Below are 12,949 nucleotides of genomic sequence, written 5' to 3'. Positions count from 1 at the left end.
AACATTGCTTTAGTGTTGTGAAGGGTTTTTACTCCAGAGCTTATCTGTCAAGCAGGCAGGCTGCCACCATAATGTGAAAAAGCTGCGTACAGGAAATGTAATACCAAACAAAGACTTGTCTATTGCTCTGTGAAGCTTCAGATAATTTCACAAAGCGTGAAAGCTCCCAATTCATTTCAGTCCCTGTCTGAGAGAATAAGGGGGTCCAAGAAGAGATGCCCGAGTCCCTGCAGCCTCCAGCACCTCCTCCCTCACGCATCTGTTGTCTTACTTAGCATTCTCCTTACTCCCCTTACTCCTCTTGGCATTCTTGGGCCCATTTTCTTCCATCAATCTTCATCTGGGAATCCATTTGATTTGGCATTTGGTAAAAGTCGAGTGGTAATTGTCTTTTGAGGGATGATGTCAGGCAATCATGGAGGCTCATTTAGCGTCATTTGCATTGGGACTCTGGTGGCGTGAAGTGAGAGTCATCCTGCTGTGAGCTTCCCTTTGAGTGACAGATATGCAGAAGTAAATACGTAGGGTGACAAAGGAGAGTTGTAGACAAAGTTTGATGGAAGGATAGATGTGTTGTGATGCAAAATAGGTTATATGCTTTAGATGGAAATTCATAAAAATGAATAGCAGTTTCAACTCATTAGATTGTTTCCCTTCCATCTCTGCTCAGGCATTTGCATCTATTTATGTTTCAGAGTAAGATTGAAATTTATCAAGGTGCACAGCCAATGTTTGTTCAGACCTAATGGATCCACATTTTAAAAGAGGAGCTGTTCTTTGAAGCCATGGGGCCAGGAAGTGATGGGGAAGTTGATAAGAGAGTGAGGGATAGCTGTGCTTTGATGTGCAGAAATAGATAACATTAAAGGCCTTCTGACTAAAATTCACTTTTTTTTTGTTGTGGATGGTGCACGGACATGCATCTTTAAAGGAAGACAATTACAGATGGTTTAAATCTAAGCATATCAAAGACCTGTGTACGGAGGGACAATAAAAGGAGACAACTTTGTATTCTATTTTTTATTACTTTTAGAGTGAAGTAAGTTTTCTTTGTTTTGTTCCTGTCCTTCAGGTGAGGGTACACCCTGGACAGATCGCCAGTCCATTGCAGTCAGATAGTGATGTTATGGTGATTACCTCCACCAAGGAGACTATGTTTTTGCTGGCGTTTATCTGTTTGTTTGGGTTTTAGCACATTTATACAACAACTGTAGGGTGGATTTTTCAGATTTATTATTTATTTTTTGAGAATGGGTCTTGGTCTTCTTAGATTCCATTAAATGAGAGTGATCTGGATCAACATCTGAAATAAACGATTCTTTATTACTGTGAAATAGAATGTATAAACTCTACAATAAATGGAATAAAATACAAAATAAAAAAATATATAACAGCAGAAGCTTCCAACAGGTTTTTACAACATATCAAAGATCATGGTAAAATTCTGGATACAATCATCCAGAACAGAAAAAAGGTGATCTTTTCATCACTGCAAGAGAACGAATTGATATATAAAATGCATCAAACACCACAATGTAGCCAAGACACTGTGGATTCATTATAAACCAGGAATCTAATAGTGTGGGACAATTATTCCCACTAGGATGGAAATCCCATGTGTGGAAATGAGCTGCTTGGTGAAGGTCTGCACTTTCTGAGTGCTTTTCTAGTTTTGACTGAAACAAAATGCAACATCAGTAACTAATCTCAGCTGGAACGGAGGCAATGTGCTCAATTTAGAAAACTTTGGCAAAATAAATACTCCAACAAATGTGCCAAACAGGGAGACTGAAAGCTAAGACAGCTTATCTTGAAATAATCCACTCCAAATATAGTCTAAATTGATAAACAAAAGTCTGAAATTTTATTGCCCCCCCCTCTTAATGATTAACAAAGCAACTTCTGATTAGAGGCATATTAAGTACACAGTGAACTCAATGAATTAATCACCAGTAATGCTAAAGTAATGTTAATAGTCAGTCAGTCCATTCACAAGTAAAATATTTATTTCATTCAAGCTAACTTTAAAAAAACCAAACAGTAAAGCTATTTTATGGAAATACAAATCTAGCCGGCAAGCTAGCAGTAACGAGAACTAGCTGAGCTAGCTAGCTGAAAAAATGACAAACTTGCTAAAAGCTTGGTGTTACACCTCATCATCACAGACAAATGCTTTACTTTTATCCTCTAACTGTCTGTCTTTTCCCCTTCATTTTCATTGTACAATTTCCTTCCTCACAAAAACAACTTCCTTATGATGCCAGCAAGCTATTTTCCATCCAATGTCCTCCCTAATGAGAATGATTGGTGTCTATCAGTCATTTTAGTTGGCAGAAACAGCCACAACATTTAGCAAAATTTCCAGTAAATACTTTAGTGTGCTGCTCTACCCTTAGAGTCTTTTTTGGAGTCTCAGCACATTCACAGTGAGACTTAATGGATGTTTTAAGGCTGTCAATACTTTAACACATCTAACCCAAATTATTGCTCATTAGCAGGCTTGCAGAGGACTTGACGAGCAATTCAATTAATCTGAATCAAGTGTGTTGGAGTAAGAAAGAACTAAAAGTGATGGCAGTGGTGCCTGAGGACTAGGATTGAGAAATACCGCCATAAAATGATGCAATAGCTCAAAGAAATTATATGTATTTAAGGCGAAATGCATGTCATTTTAGGGGTAACATTGAAACTTAAAGATCCAGACCAGTGGGGATTATAAGATCTATTCATAAAAACAAAACCAAAACAAAACAATTATTAATAGTTTTGTCTTTCCATATCAGCTGCCTATTGCATCGATAAGGTCACCACCTTTTCCTGCTTTAGCCCAGTCTGAGATGCTTCAATCATTCTAGAAACATAATGAAATGCATGTTGAAACAAGCTGATAAAGACCGCAGTTTCTTTGAACTGCAAACAAATGAAGATGTATTGGACAGCACCCTGTCTCCCAGAAGGGATCGTATACGTAAGGAGATCAATGCTTGCTGAGTATTGATGGTTCATGGTGTTGAAATAAGCTAGCTGGATTTTTATACAAAGAATGGCTTGTGTTCCCGTCACTGTGCTAAAGAAACTTAGATAAAATATCAGAGAATTTGAAATCTGACCATGTTTTAAACTTGAGCTGTGTAATGGCATGTTTTATATTATATTGTTGTGCACAATGCAGAAATGGACCTTGACTCAAATAGCTTTTCATGCTCTTTTCCCATCTTCTGTTTTGCATTCAACATCAATGAAACTCACCACTGCATCATTTAGCGAACTTCAACAAAATTTGTTTCCTTTAACATTCATTTCTGCATGTGCTTTTATACACAACAACTTTCACACTCTTCTCCATTGCTTATTTGATTCGTGCCTGCCTGTTTTGCATCTATATAATATGATTTTCCTTTCGTCATATTTCTTTTAATCACCTCACATTACTTGTAGTCTGTTATTTTTCTATTTCTTTTGAGTCTCTTTATTACTTTGTATTTATATATATTTAAAAGGAGCAATAAACACAAGACAGCATCACACTGATTTAATTTCACTTAAAGGCATAAATAATTAAAATGTGGTTTTGTTTTTGTTAAGAAAGATAGAGGTTGAGAGTGTGGCACTCACCAATAAAGTCTAAGTTGTTTTGTTTGTGCAAAACAAAACAAAACAAAAAAACAGGCATTTTTTAGTATTATAGTCAATCAGTCTTGACTGTGATGCAAGTCGGACAAAGCCTCCAGCTGTCCTAATGACTTACACTGACTGCTCGTGAAAAATTTGCAGACAGATCCTAAAATATTCACATTATCTGTGACTCACCCGGTCATTCACTTTTATTCAACATGACAGGCAGTTAGACAGCTGCTTTTCCATCACTTTACTGTATTATGAATGGGATCACATATTACAGGTGTCTGCAAAGATGATTTGCTCCCATGGCCTGTGAACTAAAGTCAGAAACCTAAAATGGATTTTGTGGTTCAGACATGCTGACTCTCAATGGGGAAAACTGAGTTTTTTTTCTTTTGTTTTATGCGACAGCAGTACTGCTTATTTGTAGTTTTCATAGGCTTGTATGCCTTGTGTTTTTTTCCCAAGAGGAAAGTTTAAGTCCAATTTGGTTAATTTAAAATACAGTATATTCATTTTAAGTGTATGCCTCTAAGGCTCTTGTGTCTTCATCGCCTATTTGAACCACTTCTCTGCTTTGCTGGTTCCTTTCTCTCTAGTTTGTTTGTTTTTCATGCGTCATTCGGTCTGTTTCTGCTCATCAGCTGTATTCCCTCAGCCTCTCCGCTCATAAAACAGAGATGCACTGAAGAAGACTGCAGCACTTATTCTGGATCTATATAGACAGCAAGATGCAAACTAAATAAAGGGAACATGCTGCACATTTGGCAACGTTTAGTTCATTTTTAAGGTTTCTGTATTACAAACTCCATATCTGTGATGTTTGCACATACAGAATAGTCATATTAAAGCCCAGGACACCTCCTAAGAGAAAAGGAGGCAGGAGAGAGTATTGCTGGGGGAAAATTACACCACTGAGGGATGATTTCTAGGTATTACTTTGCCACTATCATGAATTAAATATTTTGTTTTAGCTGAGTTGTGGGTGCTCATTATGCACCGTACACTTCAGATAAGAATTACTGCCGGCTATATGAAAGTTTAATTTGGTTCATCTAGCTAATTGCTACGTGATTGATGATATAATTACACAGTATTTGTTCCCCAGTTGTTATAGTCCCTTAGTTGAGGTTGTTATTCTCAAGTTGTGGCTATGCAGTGTGTTTAACAGCTGTCATGCTGTGGTTCTGTTTTGTGTGTGTATGTGTGTGTTTGTGGTGCTGGGCGCACATCCCGTGTTGCAGGGTTGTAGCTTCTCTTCAGCTTCATGTTTCCTGATATTTGCTCTGCTCCTCTGAGATCGCACAATGCACAGCAATGCTCCAGTTTTCTCTCTGAATTCAGAAAGGAGCGCACGCCTGAAAAAGAGAGAGAAGATACTTCCATGGTCTTAAAAAAGGAGATGGATCTAGATCAAGCACATCAATTTTTAACTACATCTCTCATTAGTAAAACATGAAATGTAAGATTCTTGTAGACATGTCACACAAAGTGTTATTTTTTGAGGTTTCATCTAAGTCCTAATGCGATGAGAACAGATTTACCAGCTGAGATCAGATGCGGATATTCAACAATGCTTTCTGCGTCAATCCTCCTTCTACTGAGGGGATTACTGTCACTCTGACTAGAGGAGGTAAAATGGTGATAAACAGCCCTGATGAGGAAGTAAGTGGATTAAAAGATGGATTGTCTCTGCTGAATGATGGGACACTTTGGGCAAATATTGAAACTGCTTTGTTTGCAGGGAGCAGGATGAAAAACGCACACACATAATACGTAGGTTAGTAAGTTTTATTTACATAGCAAATTTAAACGCAGTATATATTGACCAAAGTGCTTTACAGAGTTGAAATTACCATAAAAGGGAAAAGAAAAAAAACAAGACTAACACAAACAGTTAAAAATACAAAAAGCACACTTAAATGAACCCTACTGACAGACATGTATTTTATGTGTGGGGAAAGCTGGGGGTAGAGGTTTTTAAAGGCTGAAATGGAAGGGTTTTACATGACCACATATGTGTGTGTGTGTATATATATATATATATATATATATATATATATATATATATATATATATATATATATATATATATATATATATATATATATGTGTGTGTATATATATATGTATGTATATATATATGTACATATATATATATATATATATATATATATATATATATATATATATGTATATATATTGTGTTTTCTGATGAGGAAAACAAAGACTTATTTGGAAACATTTAGATCTTACAGGCATATATATCTCGCTGTACATGCAGTTGAAGAAAGACCACTTCTCTCCACAGGAAAGGTTTTGGATGAATCTTCTCCACTTTCCCTGAAAAGTTAAGAAATGTGAAACTCTGCAGATCAGTATGATAAAAATACAATTAAAAACACCCAAAGGAACTTTTCTAAACTGTTTCTAAACCTTGCAGAGAACTGGGTTCTTTTCTTTTCAGGATCTCCATTTAACAGGTTGCTGAGATCTGTTTGATTCTGACTGTATTTTTTTAATTCACTTAAATATTTATTTGTGAAAAAGGCGCAGGTCCTTCATTCTGCATCTATTTTGTTGAAATGACTAATTTTAAGGATGCATTTCATTGATATGAAGTTAGTACACACCGCCTTGAAAACATGGAAAACCATTGACATTTTGAAGTAATTTTCCAGGATTTAAAACCTAAAATCTCACCGACACAGTTACTCTTTTAATGTTGCTGGATCAGATACTGGAACATGTAACTCCAGATAAAACAATCACAGCTTAAATTGTTGCTGGCTAACATTCTTCCACTAAAATAGGACTGGTCTGCTTTGCTTGATGATGGTGTTTCCATTCATCTCCTTCCTTATTTTGTCATTCCAGATGTTTTTAACAGGGTTCAGATATAGCAAATAAGCTAGTCTTGACAGGCTTTTGATGTGCTTATCCTACAAGAGCTCGATTCCCATGGCTGTGTGGTCGGTAGGATTGTCCTGCTGGCTGCCTTCGTCCTCCGAGTCGGGGAAATAGTCTCAGCATCTTCTTCCCGTTCAGCTTCATCCCTTTCTCAGACGTTAGGCAAACCAAATTACCTACCAATCTGGAACAGGAGATGTATTTGCACATTTTCATTAGCACATGTTTTACACCAGATCCCCTTCCTGATGCAACCCCTGCATTTGTCCGGGACCGGCCCCTAAAGAACACTTGGTTGTGCCTCCCTCGGGGCTTCATCATGGGAGACTCAGACCACCAACGTTTAAGCTCTACCCCAGAACCGATGCCACCCTGGGAAGGAAGTAATTTTTTTTAGTGTAATCTTGTATTTTGCTTTATTGATGCCTTGATCCTTCAGACATATCTGCCTTGTTCCAGCCTTACTTAACCCCCCATTCAGCATGAGACGCTGTGGTTTAGAGGCTTCTCCAGGTCTCTATCTTACCATAAAAACAAGGTGTTGGGAAAAGCAGAAAATTAGACTCAGAGAAGATGACCTTACTCCAGTTTTCTACTGTCCAGTTCCGGTGGTCTTTTTCAGACCCAGGCCTGAGGTCTTTGCTTCTCTCACATTGAGGTGAGGTTTGCATGACTTCAGTCCTGCATTTAGGAGCCAGTTTCTGACTGTTCTTGCTGTGCACTTGATCCCAGTCTCAGTTTGCCACTGTGTTTAACGGTCACTTGATGTCATTCCATCGCTCTTGAGTGATACTTTCTGGTCATTGTTGAGCTGAGCTGCAGGCCACGCCCTCTCTGCCTGAGTGCATCAGGTCTGGGTGTGTCTCCCAGCCTGGAGGCAGCAGTTGAGTGCACCAGGTGGAAGCGATCGGGAAATTAGTTGGAGTTTGGAGGCACTCACTCAGACAGTGAGGAGCAAACAGTGTGTGAAAGAATGGTTGAAAACTCTGGACTTGGAAAAAGAAGACTGCAGGTTTAAAGCTTGACTCAAAGAAGGAAGAAGGAGCCGGTGAGCTTTTAAATGTGCTATGTGTTTTGCAGCTTGAACTATGGGTAATTATGTGATTAGATTAGGGTTAAAATGTAATGTATTTAAAAAAAGTCACGTGATTAAAAAGCAAGTTAAAATATCACATATTTAATATCACATGGGTAAAAGTACAGTTAAAAATGTGGTGTATTTTAAAAAGGTTAAGCTAAAAGTAATTTGGTCATTGTGATTTTTGTGCATGTATGGGAGTTAAAAGCTGCTTAGGTTTGTAGGGTTAAAATTGAGCAATGCTTTAAACTGTATTTAATTTATTTTGGGTGCTTTAAATATGGGTTTTCTTTACTTATTTTCAAGTTTAATTTTTGATAATTTAAAAATTAAAAATTAAATATTTGATTTTGATTGGATTTTGATGCTGGTTGATTATGGTTTCTTTGGGTATATTTTTTGAACTGTTTGTGTTTGTATTTTAAGGTTTTTCACCTGGTTTGGCCTCGATGGCTTTCAAAATAAAAGAAAGAAAAGAAAGAAAGCTGGTCTTGGTCATTGAGTGGATTCCAGTTATATTCTTCTGAAGCAAGCTGCCTTTCAAGTGGGGAAGCTGCAGGGTAAACCTCGCAAGAGTGAGGGGCACTTGACAGTCATTTCCTTTAGTTAAGCTGTTCAGCGTCTGTCCGCCTGTAGCTTTGTTTTCTTCATGAAGCAGAATGAGATGCACTTGTGTCAGAACTTTGGTAAAATTACTCAGAGATTATGATTATGATTAAAGAAATATAGTGATCTCTTTTTTCCAGAGCTGTAGGTAGTTTGGTCAGAGGACATATTGTGTAAAAAAAACTTAATTAAGCATCTAGTTTTATTTCAGGGGACATTAAGGTCATGCTCTTCCACAAATAAGTACACATAATTCAGGCTATTAAATGGTTCTCATAGATATTGTCAGGACATGGTCTCCTCCAGGCATTATAGCCTGTTATCATCCTTTCTGAACAATGATTAATGAAGTAAAATTACATGGGTGAGCTCCTGAGCTGCTTCTGTGGTTTTATAAAGTTTATATATTGAAATAATGACATTGGACAAAGCTGTGATTTAATTACTGGCTATTATCTCTTCCAGCACAAGCAGGATTTTTGCTCTGTCCTGAGCTTTTTAAGCAGTTTTCACATTTAATCCTGAAAACTCCAGCCCCTGATCATTGTTAAGCTTTACTTGAAGGATTACATTCTGCTTTATGGTTCAGAGATGAACAAGACTATTTCTGAGATCTAAAGAGGCCAACAGTTTTTAATCCAAGAAAAAAAAAAAAACAGCATCAGAGTGGCAGATAAGTGATTACACTGCCATTTTTTTTTCTTTTTTGCCTTATTCTTTATTCCTTATGTCAGTGCAGTAATTCTTTAATAAAGCCCATTCATTATTTATAATATAGTATTTATAATGTAATTTGATTCTAACTTGTGTGCAATGACAATAAATTCTATTCTATTCTATTCTATTTGAGACTTTATTTAGAACATAAACTGTAATCCAACCTAGAAAAGCAGAAAATTATCCAACTGTTTGAGACAGAAACAATAATAAACTTCTTTGTCATAGTAACAACATACTGAAGGGCATTTTTGTCAAACCTTCAGTCTTAGCTTCTTAAAAAACAAAAAACAAGCAAACAACCAACAAAACAAAACAAAACAAAACAGGATTTGTTTCAACCTACCAGTAAAGTCCAAGAAGGATTTAACTTTGTTTTCCCTTTCAAATACTTTATACTAATATTATCCTGACTTTTGTCATTTTCTGCTATTTTAATGGACAACGGCTCATCTGTTCAAAGGATAGAATAAATACATCTTGATTCTAGTTGCCATTTTATCTCTAAACACATTCATGCAAGGAAATGTTTTAATAACAAGTCATCAACAATTATGTCACACAATGAGCATATAAGTTAAACATAAGCTCACAAAGACTTCCATTTCAGCCACTAGAAACGTTCAGGTCACATACTGTGCTACAGACGCATTATACTCAGTTTTACATCATATTAAAGTCATGATCTGCCAAATGTGAGTTGATGTCTTCCTCCCTGCCATTCCTTCACGCAGGTGAGTGTGTCTGTGCATGACATCACCAAAGAAACAGACTAATTCTTCCCCTCCATTACAGGAATAGATGACATAGCGCATAAGCATTGTTTTTGTTTCACTCCATCTGATTGTATTGACCCCCGCCCCTCCCCCAGGGGTAAACATCTCCGATTATCAAGAACACTGCACCACTATGTGAAACAATTAATTTGAACTTGGATGATCTTTTTGTTTCGTTTGTTGGTGCATGTGGGGATACAGATAAAGCCGTTATTATTAACTGCTTAGGAGAAATTGATTCACACGGTTTACCAAAGCCAGGGGCTGAGCTGTTTGGTGTGGTACAACAGCAGAGCATGAAAACTGGATGCAGGAAAATAGGCCTGCATAATACAAGCAACGATAGCACTCCCAGTGTTATCTGCACTGAGCTCATACACATTCACGACCCGGAGAAATGGTCTAAACAGGTGTGTCTGACTCAAATATGTCATCTCAAAATCCATAAACTGATGCAAATGACCCGCAGTTGAGACAAGTAAATAAGAGAATAAATAAATAAATAGAAATATAGAAATAAACAAATAATATTTATTACTCACACAGAAGTAAAATAAAAGCAATGAAAAAAGACAATTAGAAAGATTTAAAAGAACAGTCAAAGGTGACCAAAGACTGAGGACAGAAATGCTTATCTTGGTAGAGAACTTGCTGCATCTGTCCACCCTCAAACACATGCTAAAGAGGAGAAAAAAAAAAAAATCTAAGCATTTAATTTGTGACAAAAGAATAACATCTAACTGCAAATCATAAAGCAACTCCACCTTCTTCCTCCAGCTCCACCGCCCAGCCCAACACTGTAACACCAGGTTCATTAATCATCCAAAGATCTGACTAAATATTCAAATAAAAGTTAATAAATGCTTATTTGCAACCAACAACAAGGCAAAAAAAACCCCCAAAAAACATTCTACTTTTCTATTCTACAGTCATTTGGCAGATGCTTTTATCCAAATCATTTACATGTGAGAAGTGATCAATTAACCAAACACGCATTATGGGTGGGAGGAACCCAGTGTACCCAGAGGGAACCCACAAATGCATGGGGAGGACAAACCAGCAACCTTCTTGCTGTGAGGCTGCAGTGCCAACCACTGTGCCAGCAGTAGTTAAGCATCCCATAGCAGACCAATAGGGGAGCCACAAGTAAAAGATGACCCACCAGTTTTCTGAGCTCTTAATAGCTCAGCAGATGGCAGGGGTTGCTGAAGAGGCCAGTCAAACAGCCACAAAAGGCTCCAGAGATCAGTCATGAGACAAACGCGACAAGGCGAAAAGACTATTTGTTAAAAGCTACAATGTGCTCCATAGACTAAAGACATCCATCCACTACTGATGCCAACTCTAGAAGGAGGGAGAAATGTCTTGCTAGTGGCTGACAAGGACAAAGCAGGATTAGAAACACACACTTGTCAGTTATTCTCAGCCTTTTCCACCACCTGAGCCACCGCCAGACCATAAACAAGCCAATGCCCTTCATCAGCTCTAACCACTTGGGTGAGGAGTTTTGGCTTATAAATGTTTAAATTAACATTGAAACATTAAAGGTTGTCCAGTCACATGGTGTCAGTCACCAAGCTGTTGGTCGTTGGTCACCTGAAAACTGCTAACCTGTGTGACCGAAGCTCATGGTCACAAGATTCAATGTGTAAGCTGAAATGACATTTTCCAGTATTAGACGGCTGAAGGATTATCTCAGTGGAATAAATATGAACTCATGTTTTCAGAAGACATTTGGTGCAGCCGGTTAGGTTTGGGAAGAAATCATGGCTCTTGTGATTTCTGCAACAAGACAGTGTTGCTGTTGTCTAAAAGTTGTTAAATTCAGTTCTTGGTTCCATGAGAGGAGATATGAGCACCAGACTGTGTTAGGACTGGAAGTGGCCTGCTGGGACTGGAGGGACTGCAGAGTGTCAGAATCCAGAAAGTTGGAGAGAGTAAAAAAACTTCAGAGAGAGATTAGCACTAATGAGCTGTGACTTGGCTGTGGAGAGAGCGGACTGTTAATGACTCTTTGTTCCTCTGACTCCCACTGTTCCACTCTCATATGTGCATTCACATGCTAACATCTATATACACCAGGGGGAGTCAGGATGAGCATTATTATCATCGCTCTGTTCAGCCATGCTCTGGCTTGGGTTTTTATTTTCTTTTGACTTTAATAAAACTCACTATATTCAAGCTAAACAGCTGCAGATCCCTGAGGCTGTTCAGGTAGATGTGCCGAACAAAAGAGCCAGCAAGATTGTGAAAATTATTCAGGCGACAACATCTTAGTAAACCAAGCAGAAGGTGACAGACGGCGTGTTGGACTGGATCCTCTGTAAGCGTGCCTTTGTTCTCGGTCACCTTCAACATCTGAACCAGAATGTTTTCTCCAAATATGATCAATTATGGATGGAGAAAACCAGCATGAAGGAGGCTGCCAGAGTACATTTTCCTCAATGCTGCATGGTGAGAGAGACTTCATTTTGGGACAAAATACCAGTGTGTATGTGTGTGCAACCATATTTTGTAAGAAGCTTGTAGTCAAGATTTAATAACAGACAAGAACGGAGCAGGGAACGTAAACATGGATTCATAAAGCCATAAAATAAAAGTGAAAGAAGTTGAGTTTGCAAGTGTCAGGGCAGTCGGTGACACTGTCTTGAATGTGAGCTATGAATTTATGTTATTGGACATGTTATTGGTCTTTTTGGCTGTAAGCACAGAACTCTTCTGACTGGAAAATCAAGAGAAGGATGTGAAGCAACTGATGCCTAAAATGCGCAGGAGGAAGCATGTGAAGCAGAAATTAGACAGTGGAAAAATGTGTTTTCTTTACAATATATACAAAAATAGATGAAACTCCATGCTGTGTTGAGAACTGCCTGTTAGAATCTATAACATTGCAGAGAAGATAACGCATGATAGCACATGCTCTGGAGTATTAGCAAACACATTTGCAGATTGTCTCACTGGCTGATGATCCAGAGTTTACTGGTCGCCAGGGACTTGCATTCTCGCAGACCTCTGCTCTGGAAAATCTTCTTCAGGGGTTTTTGAGGCTTGAGCTTGCCTTTTGACACGTATTGGAGGTGAACAAAGTCCACTTATAAAAAACAGTCAAAACGATAATGATAAATCATTCATTTATGTCATTTCTGAATAATTAATTAATCACAGCAAAAATGTAAGCTCAATAACATGAACTGAATCACCTCCTAAAGGAATCATAACTTCTTCATTTTAGATTTCACTC

General features: G+C 37.8%; 1 protein-coding gene across 1 annotated transcript in view; it reads left to right on the top strand.

The window, feature by feature from the left end:
- Nucleotides 1-12,949, top strand: part of dner (delta/notch-like EGF repeat containing) — a gene marked incomplete at both ends in the record, with an annotated part of 48,919 nt that overhangs the window by 15,423 nt on the left and 20,547 nt on the right. The gene's annotated exons all lie outside the window — the stretch shown is intronic.

The sequence above is a fragment of the Telmatherina bonti genome, assembly GCF_933228915.1.
Source record: "Telmatherina bonti genome assembly, chromosome: 9".
Taxonomy (NCBI): Eukaryota; Metazoa; Chordata; class Actinopteri; order Atheriniformes; family Telmatherinidae; genus Telmatherina; species Telmatherina bonti.
Note: the sequence above shows the minus strand (reverse complement) of the source record. Positions and strands in the feature narration are given on the sequence as shown.